The sequence below is a fragment of the Canis aureus genome, chromosome 8 (assembly GCF_053574225.1).
Source record: "Canis aureus isolate CA01 chromosome 8, VMU_Caureus_v.1.0, whole genome shotgun sequence".
Taxonomy (NCBI): Eukaryota; Metazoa; Chordata; class Mammalia; order Carnivora; family Canidae; genus Canis; species Canis aureus.
Genome location: NC_135618.1, coordinates 74073048 through 74084899, shown reverse-complemented (window position 1 = coordinate 74084899; position 11852 = coordinate 74073048). Strand labels below are relative to the sequence as shown.

Below are 11852 nucleotides of genomic sequence, written 5' to 3'. Positions count from 1 at the left end.
TATTCTTAGTTTAGGGAATGTCTTATTTTTTGAATCTTGGTTTAGGGCAAAAATCACCCTGCATAGACCCTAAAAATATTCTATACTTGGTTTTTCAGGGTTCTTTGAAACTAGGGCCAGGGCATGGGACTTAGGGTCTGCCAATCGGTTATATCCACATTGGACTTTAACTTTAGTCCCAAACTTATAAGAAGGCAGGGATGTTAAAGAGGCAAGGGGCCAATCGAAGTGTCCAGATCTCAGGGCCATTGTCAATGATTTCCTCATCAACTCAGTTTTGAGGTACAGTTTGGGAATTATTTCTGGAAGCCAAAACTAAAACCTGGTTCTCCAATCCATGGTGATTCTATGAGCTCTCCAATATCCATAAAATAAGAAACAAACAACCAACCAAGCAATCAACCAACCAACCAACCAACCAACCAATCAACCAGTCTCTCCTTTTCTGATTGATCATAAAGAGTTAGCTTCAATGTATGAGCTTTCAAGGATGAATCTATTGTACTATTATCCAGGGAATCAGTATATATGTATTTTAGATCCCAGTTAACAAAGATGGCTTTCTATTCAGAAAAGAAATTGAAAAGCCTATGGTTTTTGTCCTGAAGCAGCAGGGGTTATCTTAAGTTTGCCTGGTGGTAAGCCATGCAAAGACAAGAAGAATTTTCCTTAAAATGTAGACAAGAAGAATTTTCCTTAAAATGAAGTTAGAAATATACTTGGAAGCCTGGAGAAATTCTCATTTGAGGCCCTATAATTCCACATCACAGAACCAGGAAGGGAACATTGTGGCAAGGAAAATTGGAAGGCCATGGTTCTAGTCGGCTTCCTGGGCATGCAGTGACCTGCAGGGAGTCCCAGCTGAAGCCTCCTTACCCATGTGGTAAAGCATATAGGCTCCCTAGGATGAATTAGCTAAAAATCATAGCCTTTGATTACAGGATGCGGTAACTTGATGGATGAAGCTCTGTAGTATTTTCCATTTGAACATCAATGGATTCTGCCCAAATCAGTCTTTTTTTCTTTTTCTCTTTCTTTTTCCTTTCCTTCTTTCTGCATAGTTGAATTTGAAATTTGAACTGCTTTTTTTTTTTTTTTTTTTTTTTACAGTGATAAGCCAACAATTTGAGTTGGGCCTTAAGGCTATCCATGTTGTGAAGTTGCACCCCTGTGTAACTCATCCATCTTCCTATTAACTATGGTGGGAGGGCAGATATCCCATTCACCTGAAATAGGACCAACTTGCCTCATATGTACAAATTGAAATGAAGTAGGATATAGAAAGCCCTGATTTATCCTGTTTAAAAATTGAGTTTTGTTTGACTTACAATCATGCCTAGCCATTCTAATTCTGGCAATAGTATCATGATATGAGCTTTGGGTGATGTTAGTCATCTGGGATATTTGCCAAGATCATCAAGTTTAGTGAAAAGATAGTCCCTGTCCAGAGAATCAAAGGCTGATGATAGACTAATTAATAAATATGTTATGAAGTCTCACATTGTTCATAACTAACTCCTCAAGATGATTTATCATATACAAGAAGTAGAGTGTAGAGTTGTTCATGTGGATTAGTTGTATCTAGAACCTTTTTGCTCTTCATGCAAGGTGCTTGGTTGAGAGGCTTACTGAGAAGAAAAACAGTATGGAATTCTGAGCATAATTCCTTTAAGTTAATGAGTCTATAATCTTCAACAGGTGACAGAAAGCTCCTTTTGGGGATCCCTGGGTGGCGCAGCGGTTTGGCGCCTGCCTTTGGCCCAGGGCGCGATCCTGGAGACCCAGGATTGAATCCCACGTCGGGCTCCCGGTGCATGGAGCCTGCTTCTCCCTCTGCCTGTGTCTCTGCCTCTCTCTCTCTCTCTCTGTGTGACTATCATAAATAAATAAAAATTAAAAAAAAAAAAGCTCCTTTTGAAGATGGGGTACACTCTATGGTCTGAGAGATCTATAATCTGAAGGGTCATTTTGTGTAGAATTGTCAGTAAGGATTGGGGTAAATGTCTACACTTTGTCTTAAAAGCAATGAGAGGGATGCCTGACTGGCTTAGCGGTTGAATGTCTGCCTTCAGCCCAGGCTGTGATCCTGGAATCTCCTGATTGAGTCCCACATTGGGCTCCTTGCATGGAGCCTGCTTCTCCCTCTGCCTGTGTCTCTGCCTCTCTCTCTCTGTGTCTCTCATGAATAAGTAAATAAAATCTTTAAAATAAAATAAAATAAAATAAAATAAATAAAATAAAATAAAATAAAAGCAATGAGATATGCCAGAGTGGAGGAGTTTTCTATACTCAGCTATAGAGAATTCAGGTTTCTACAAAACATAGAGGAGTCATCTTTGGAATGTAAGCTCCAAAAAACTAACTCTTTCTTGGGACACCTGGGTGACTCAGTCAACTGACTCTTGATTTCAGCTCAGGTCTTGATCTCAGGGTCATGAGTTTGAACCCTGAGTTGGGTTCCATGCTGGGCATAGAGCCTACTTAAAAAAAGAAAGAAAGAAAGAAAGAAAGAAAGAAAGAAAGAAAGAAAGAAAGAAAGAAAGACTAACTCTCAGTTATCAGTAAGTACTTGGTTTTCTATGTTTCTCACAGAAGTCATGTTATGGGCAACCATGCCACCAAATCCATTAAGGCTAAATCTAAATACCATTAACAGTAAATTTTTGGCAAATGAAATTATTTATGAGGGGCTTTGAACTTGAATTTCTATGGAGTTTCCTGTGTGTTCCAATTGTTGGAATTGATATCAGTTCCCTAATTTTGTCAAGTTTTTATTTTTTTCTTCCCAGACATTCAAATTAAGAGGTCAGATTACCATTCTCCTGGTGGCTCAGATGTGTTGGATGACAATCAGGAATATGTTTAATCTTTTCCTAGTGAATGATCTTTTTTCAGAAAAATCCTTTGGACCCCAGAGTTTTATTAATGAAAATTTAAAATCTGGAACTTATTTGAAGACATAGGTGTTTACTCACAACAAGACAGAAGGGTAAATAGGTTGGGAGGCTGGTACTTGATGCTTGGTCAGGGCAAGAACCAACAGCTATGGTCTAGGCGAATTCTGCCTCAAGGATCCAAGCAGTCATGGAGCTCAGATTCAAATCCATTTGAATACTTCATTTTTGGTTTTACATTCTTTACCTTTTAAGTTTTAGGCTATCCATTTTTACACTCTTTGAGAATATGTTAGTTTGAAGCTAATTAGAAATATAGGTAATGAGACTGAAAGAGGAATCTGAGTCAAGTCCAGGTACAATTAATATTTTAAATACATTTATTTGTTTATTCATTCATTTATTTATTTTTAAATATTTTATTTATTTATTTATTTGAGAAAGAGAGTGAGTGAGCAAGTGTGAGCAGGGGAAGGAACAAAGACAGAGAGAGAGGGAGAGGGAGAGAATCTCCAGCAGACCCCATCCAGGGGCTTGATCACATGACCCTGAGATCATGACCTGAGCCAAAACCAAGAGTCAGACCCTTAACTAACTGAGCCACCCAGGGGCCCTTTAATAGTTTTATTGACATACAAACCATTTTATTTATTTAAGTACAAAATTCAATGTTCACTAGTATATTCATAAGGTTGTACAACCATCATCACAATCCAATTGTGAAATACTTTCATCTCCCCAAAAGAAACTCCATGCCCATTAGTGGTTGTACCCTACTTCCCCTAACTCCAGCTCTAGGCAGCTATTAATCTACTTTCTGTCTCTATAGTTTTGCCTATTCTGGACATTTCCTATCAGTGTAATCATTTATGGTCTTTTGTAACTGGCTTCTTTTCCTGAACATAATATTTCTAGGTTCATCTGTGTTGTAGCAGGTGTCAGTACTTCATTCCTTCTTGTTAAATAATATTCTGTTGAATGGATATACCACATTTTGTTTATCTGTTCATTAGTATTGATGAATATTTGGGTTGTTTCTACTTTTCAGCTATTGTAAATGCATTTCTATGAATATTCATGTAGAAGCTTATGTGTGGACATATGTTTTCAATTCTCTTGGATATGTATTTGAGAATGGCTTTGCTGGGTCCTTTTGAGGAACTGCCAGATTGTTTTCTACAACGGCTGTACCAATTTACATTCCCACCAGCAGTGCGTGGAGGTTTCAGTTTCTCCACATATTCACTGACACTTGTCATTATTTTTTTACCACAATTCATTTGTATTTTCCCTTTCTGTGCCCTCCTGTGATTTCCTAGCATTCCCGTCCACTGGAACCCACTATTCTGGGCTGTTTACTGGCTGCCTCTGGACCCCCACTGCACTGTGCTACCTGAGATTACTGTGTGCAGAATTTATGTTTTGGATTTACCCCTTCCCCCCACCAAAATATAACCATCCCATATGATATTCCATCATGGCTCCTCTGTGTTTGTGTATCAACTGATAAACTCATCTTATTAAGAAGTAATGACTGGGGTACGCCTGGGTCACTCAGTCAATTGACCATCTGCCTTCAGCTCAGGTTGTGATCCTGGGGTCCTGGGATCAAGCCCTGCATCAGGGTCCCTGCTAATGGGGGGAACCTGCTTCTCCCTCTCCCTCTGCCTGTTGCTCACCCTGCTTGAGCTCTCTCTCTCTATGTCAAATAAATAAATAAATAAAAATCTTTAAAAAAAATAAAACTGAAAAAAAAAAAAGAAGAAGTATTGCTGGTAATAGTTTGCTGTGCTACCACTACTAGGAAATCTGGATTTTAACAGGGGACTCTTAAAGATACATACCTTAGTTTATGGGATAAATTACAACAAAATATAGGCGGGATGAAAGAACATGGTGGAGAGATACATTTTCAGCAGGGCTAAATGACTAATCTGACTTAATTTAGTTTCTTTTTTTTTTTTTTTTTTCTTAATTTAGTTTCTTATACAGCTCTGCAAAGAAGCCTGCCTAGAATAAGGAGTTCTCAGGACTGGAACACCCCAGTCCTCTTTCTTCCTTTCATAGAAAACCACCCTTAATATGATGATATATATTATTGATCTGGTCTAACTCTGGGTAAAATCCTATTTGGCACATTGTTTAGCCAAGTTTCAGGAAATTGGAAATAGTTAAATAATTCTCTAGTAGATTACAGTGGTGTGAAGTTGGCCAGATCAATAAATGCAAAGCAGTCTAAGAAAACATGTTTTTGAAGAATATCTGAGAGATTCTAGTCTTCGCCCAATGCTGACACCTTTGGCACTGGGTTTGCATTCCAGGAATTTATTGGAAGAATACTTAGACAATCTTAAAGAACATTTCACCTCTTTTTTGAATCCATGGGAAAATTGGCTTTCTAGTAGTTCTTAGTCGAATAAATCACTTTATGGAGTTGTAAATGCTGTTATACATGTTGTTGCTTCTCCTCTGGCAAATTCTTGGTTATCACCATGTTATGGGAGTTGGCTGTTATGGTGCTGCTCTTCATGAGAAAGGGAGCTGCCTGAAAACAAGTTTGCACACTGTATAATTTCTGTGGCTTGTATTAATGCAGACAGTATAGTCACCATAAAGAAGAAAAATTACCAGTGGAAGATAAAACTAAAATACTAGTTGCATTACAATCACATTCTAGTGCAGCAATAAATTGCATGAAGCCAATAAAGCAAAACTAACTGAAGATATTTGGCACACACCAAAAATGAAATGAGAGTCATTATACTGTCTGCTACAGGGACATGCCTCGATGTAGTTAAAGCAATAAACTACCTGGGAGTAATCTTTACTTATTTTAAATTGCATATTCCAATTGCAAAGCTGTTTCTGGCATTTTTGCCACACTTAACTTTACTGAGGTAAGGAAAGAATTACATGTCTGAGTAAGTCGTGTTCTACTAAATGTGCTTCTTCTCTCCAGTAACTAATAACTCACTTGAGTCATTACATTGTTTATTCTAAAATTAATCATAATTTTCTGCCATAAATTAGCTTTTCTTGAACAGACTGAACTGAATTGATTCTGAACTCCAATAACTACTTACTTTATCAGTAGCTTCCAATCTTTCCTTACTATGATCCTGGGCTCTTTAGGTTTTCAGGATCAATGAGCCTTTCTTATCACAGGAGGAACCCAAAGAGGTCAAACCTGTTGGGATTTGAGAAGTGAACTTTTATATAGTGTTAAGTAGTTTTCCAGGAAGACAGATTATCTGAGCTGATGGGTGATTTGCCCAGGTGTACTGTTCTTTTATATGTTAATAGATCCTTTACCTTCAAAGGAATGTTCCCTTGAGTCAGCAACCCAGAAAGCAATCACATCTTTAAAAGGATAAGAATTTACAAAGTTAGATAAAATCTAGCCAATAAATTAAATTACCTCAACTGTATCCCAGGCTCTATGGGGAGTGGGCACCATCGTTTCCTAGATAAACCAGTGGTAGAATTAGGGCTGCTCTCTTGACAACAGGAAGGTAGAAGGAGAATGGGGAGTTTTGGGAAGCGGACAGGCTCTGTAAGAGAGGACAGAAGGAGCCTGTCCTTGTTCTAATCTAGTTACATTTTGATTGTGAAACTGCATTAACAGAGCTGTTTGCATTCAATAATTGAGGTGCTTTTCGTACTTGTTTTGAGGAAAGCATTCTCACACGTTGCAGGTGGGAGTATAAATAAGTGCATCCTCTGTGGAGGTCATTCTGGCAGTATTTATTAAAAGCCTTAAAAATACGAAGAAGTAATGTGGTCTAGCAGTTATATCTAGAAATTTATTCTAGGGAGATAATCATGATTGGGCTAAATCTGTTTGTACAGAAAGCATCCTGGGAGTAAGAAGCTAGAAACTACCTGACATCTCAGAATTAGAAACTGCTTAAGGAAGTTCAAACATACTCACAGAGGGTAGCATGCCTGCCCCTAGCAAATGAGCTATCATGGAACTCAGGGGGGAAAACATGTGCTTTGGGAAAAGGTGGATGAATTAGCACCTGACAAGCAGGTTATAAAATAGCAAGAACAGGATTATGTTCTTTTTTGGGGGGGCCATTAATGTATGTATTTACATAACACAAAACAAATTAATGCCTCACACTGGGAAATGTAGTTGTGCTTGGTAGTGGTATTTAAGTGACTTATTTTCTTTTTATTTATGTTTTCCGGCTTATTATAATGAATGTGTATTACTTTTGTAAACAGATAAAAATACGGTTTGAGCAGAATCCTTAATGAAATTTATGTGTTACAATGATTATCTGAATGTGAAATACCATCTTGCCCGCCGACCTCTGCAGTAGCCTTGGCAGCCCCAGAACTATCACCATGTATCTTTGGGATCCAAGGTCTTGGGTCTCATGGGGATCATATTGATTGCATTGGTGGAGAAGGGGGTCATGGAGAGGGTTCTGAATGGCTGCTGACATCCTTTTCCTTTCCCAAATTCACCCCTCCTTCATTGCCCTGGAGGTTTTGGAGGTTTTGCTCATCCGGTGGGGAGCATCTCTTCTAAGGACTTGCCAGCCCCTTCAGAAAGAGGCAGGCATTCAAGGGTGTGAAGAACTGCTCTAAAGTCAAAGGAAGTTGGGTTCAAATTGTGGTTCTGTGTGCTTTTGGGCAAGTCAGGTTTTTTTGTATCTCAATGTCTTCATTGGTAAACTAGAATAAGAGTTGCTATGTCACAAGTCAATTCTTATTGTTTTATTGTCTTTGATTTGGGTTCTACCCCAAGTGCATGAAGGCAGGATAGGCCATCAGAATATGCCCCCTGCACCCAAATGCCTTTTGGGCATATTGATTTTTTTTTTAAGATTTTATTTATTTATTAGAGAGAGAGAGCATGAAGAGCAGAGGGAGGGGCAGAGGAAGAGGGAGAAGCAGAGCCTGACACAGGACCCTGAGATCATGACCTGAGCCAAAGTTAGACCCTTAACCATCTGAGCCACTCAGGTGCCCTTTGGCATATTGGTTATTTTAAATTAAAGGCATTCGAAGAATAGCAGTTGTAAGAAGGACACTCTGACCTACCTTTTTTTTCTTGAAGGCAGGAGACAAAACTCCCCTGGGAAAGGTACCATCTCTGTGCCAGGAGGAAAGAAATATTCTTATCACCAGAAACAGGGAATCTGAGAGAAATCTGTACAAATACGACTTGTTAAACTAACCCTTGCGTTCCTAGCTACTTTTCCACACTCAACTGTGCTAGCCCAAACCTCTTTATTCTGTCATGTTTTCACAATTTAGTACGCTTTGTCCAGCCTAATATATAAGCTTTGGGCCAAACTGCCTCTTTGGGTCTTTAATTTTCTTATGAAGTCTCCCATGTGTATAAAAATTACTAAATAGTGGGGCACCTGGGTGGCTCAGTAGGTTAAGCATTTGCCTTTGGCTCAAGTCATGATCCTCGGGGTCCTGGTATCAAGCTTCTCCACCCTCCCGCCCCACCCCTCCTACCCACCCTACTTACTCAGTGGGGAGTCTGCTTCTCCTTCTCCCCCCTGCCCCTCCCCCTGCTCTGCTCTATCTCTCTCTCTCTCTCAAATGAATAAAATCTTTAAAAAATTTTACTAAATGGAATTTGTCTGCTTTTGTCCTGTTAATCTGTCTTTTTTTTTTTTTAATCTGTCTAATGCCATTTTAATTCTTGGATCCAGCCAGAGACCCTACAAGGTAGAGGAGAAATTTTATTTCCCCTATAGCAGCCACTAAAGGGTATTTGCTAATTATATACAAAGGGGACTAATATCACAAAGAGGACTGTTTATTGATGTCTTATATCTTTTTAGGCCATGTGCTGAGGATGACAGTTAACATTTGGCATAAGTTTAGGGGAAGGCCCTGCCAATATATTCCCACTTGAACCTGAGATGTAGGTACCCACAACTTTACAGATACGGAGTGGCCTTTAATTCCTGCTCTAACTTTTCCTCAGTCTCTGACATCCATTCTAATACTTAAAAGTATTTGCTGGGGGTTCCTACATGGCTCAGCTGGTTAGGTGCCTGTCTTTGGCTCAAGTCATGATCACGGGGTCCTGGGATCCAGCTCTGCATCAGGATCCCTGCTCAGTGGGGAGTCTGCTTCTCCCTCTGTTGCTCCCCTTGCTTGTATTCTCTCTTTCTGTCAAATAAATAAATAAAATATAAAAAAATAAAAGTATTTGTTGACACTCAAGATTTACAACTGCTGGGCAGCCCAGGTGGCTCAGTGGTTTGGTGCTGCCTTCAGCCCAGGGTGTGATCCTGGAGACCTGGGATGGAGTCTCATGTCAGGCTCCCTGCATGGAGCCTCCTCTGCCTGTGTCTCTGCCTCTCTCTCTCTCTCTCTCTCTCTGTGTGTGTGTCTCTCATGAATAAATAAATAAAATCTTTGAAAAAAAAAGATTTACGATTACTTTCTCTTCTAGTTACTTATCTCAAGGTCAAAATTGTCAACAGTTCTTAGCTGCCCACAATATGCAGGACACCAAACTGCATACATGCTAGCTAGTTCCAAGTAAAAGGGACCAGAAGAAAATGTTCTCTGCTATGTTCAAGATTCCTGGTTTCAATCCATCACCCAACTAATAACCTAAAATAAAATGGTGTATTTGCATGAGAAGTGTCTTCAGAATCAAATGCAAATGAGGTGAATGGTGGCACATTGTGTCTTCTTCATTATGGACAAAACCACTGGCATTAATTAATTACATTTTCTTTCTTTTCTTGCAAGGTAACTGCCCTTAAATTTTTGTTACAAAGAGAGTGAATTCCATTGTGCTTCCATCAAATGTCATCCTTTAAATAGATGGAACTTGTTTTTGCTGATATTTTACAGACCTTGTAATCTTGCCTATTCCTTTCTGTTTGGCCTGCCACGTTCATCACACTTCTGCAGGAAGCTTGTGACATCACAATGAGTATCGCCTCAGCTTCCTTTGGGAGTCCTTGTAGGTATTAGGAAAGCCATGTTTTTCTACAAAGATGGGGAAAATCACAGCTAGGAGACTGACTTTTCCTCTCCAAATGTGACTTTAAAAATGCCAGCCATCTGAAAAAACAATAAATAAAAAGAAATAACCAACTCACTTCTTCCCCCCTCTCTTTTAAATCAGCCTTTTTCCTCAAATTGTAAACTGGTGACAAAATGAATTGATTCAATGTTTTATTACTCATTTACTGCAAAATATTATACAGTCTTGGCAAGTTGATGAGTGAGTATGTAACTGTAAACATTTCTACAATAATTTGAGAAAGTTGCAGTATGAGCTAGAATCATGATATACATGAAACTAAGTAGGTAAACATTACCCTTTACTGTTACTGTCTGGCTTGGCTACTGCTACAAAGTAACATTTATTCAAGGACTTACTATGTGCCAGGCATTTCTTTCTTTCCTTCCTTCCTTCCTTCCTTCCTTCCTTCCTTCCTTCCTTCCTTCCTTCCTTCCTTCCTTCCTTCCTTCCTTTTCTTTCTTTCTTTCTTCTCTCTAGATTTATTTATTTATTTTAGAGAGGAGGAGAGAGCTAGCAGGGGGAAGGCAGAGGGACAGATTGAATCTCAAGCTGACTTTGTACTGAGTGTGGAGCCCAATGTGGAGCTTGATCCCAGGACCCTGAGATCAGGACCTGAGCAGAAATCAAGAGTCCACTATCATCCAGGTGCCCCAATCTTTCATTCAATTCTCACAATGACCCTATTGTGGGCTGCTATGCCTAGGCACTATTTTTTTTTAAAGATTTTATTTATTCATTTGAGAGAGAGAGACAGAGAAAGAGAGAGAGCAAGAGCTGCGGGAGAGGCAGAGGAGAGGGAGAAGCAGACTCTCTGCTGAGCAGGGAGTCCAAAGCAGGACTTGATTCCAGGACCTGGGATCATGACCTGAGAGCTGAGGGCAGATGCTTAATTGACTGAGCCCCCCAGCACTGCTGCCAATCAGTTCTGAAACCTGACTCTGTACCTGGTCTTACCACCTGTCAGTCCCTGCCTTCCTCACCACCATGTTAGAACTTTGTTCAGCCATTCTTTAGGATCAATTACAAGATTATAACACTCATAGCTGATGTTGTCAATTTGACTTGAAGGAGCAAATTCTAATTTCAAGGCTGAAATTAGAGATGGATGGAAACCTTCTGTTTCTTGTATGTAACATAATCACTTTTATTTTTTAAAGATTTTATTTATTTATTCATGAGAGGCACACACAGAGAGAGGCAGAGACACAGGCAGAGGGAGAAGCAGGCTCCACGAGGGAAGCCCAGTGTGGGACTCGATCCCAGGACCGCGGGATCAGGCCCTGGGCTCAACCACTTTTAAAAAGGGCTTTGTGTTGAAAGAAATCGTCATGTTTGAAATGATTTTCAAACCGAATATGGAAAAGGGAAGACCTGACCATTTCAGGGCATTTTGGCCATGACTACATCGGAGAGCGCTTGGTGTGTGTTACCCGCCACCACTTTCTGCTCAGCCCTAGCCTCTCCTGAGTTCAGCTCTAGAGGTCATTCTGGCCGAGGACATGTGTTTTCTGGCTCTACTGCAGGCACTCTTCACTCAGCAGGCTGGAGCCACGCTCGTGGTCCGTCCCCTTACCCTATTCCCCTCATCATGTGCATCACCAGACTCTCTATGCCATATGCCTTATTTCTTAGTATTTCCAACTTATCCTACACTTAAAAAATAATCTTTTTTGTCTGTTTGTTTTAGAACAGTTTTAGGTTTACAGAAAAGGTGCAATGCTAGGTTGGATAATTCCCAAGCATCTAAGCATCTGCCTAAGCATCTGCCCTCAGCTCTCAGGTCATGATCCCAGGTCCTGGAATCAAGTCCTGCTTTGGACTCCCTGCTCAGCAGAGAGTCTGCTTCTCCCTCTCCTCTGCCTCTCTCGCAGCTCTTGCTCTCTCTCTCTCTCTTTCTCTGTCTCTCTCTCTCAAATGAATAAATAAAATCTTTAAAA

The 11852-nt window shown here is 39.9% G+C and overlaps 1 long non-coding RNA gene across 1 annotated transcript; it reads right to left on the bottom strand.

Moving 5' to 3' along the window:
* Positions 1–5217: 5217 nt before the first annotated feature.
* On the bottom strand, positions 5218–9795 carry LOC144318201 (uncharacterized). The gene is made up of 4 exons (XR_013384019.1): positions 9740–9795; positions 6207–6254; positions 5978–6081; positions 5218–5439 (listed from the first exon to the last, which is right to left on the bottom strand). It is a non-coding gene; the product is annotated as an uncharacterized LOC144318201 (long non-coding RNA).
* Between the last annotated feature and the right edge of the window lie 2057 nt (positions 9796–11852).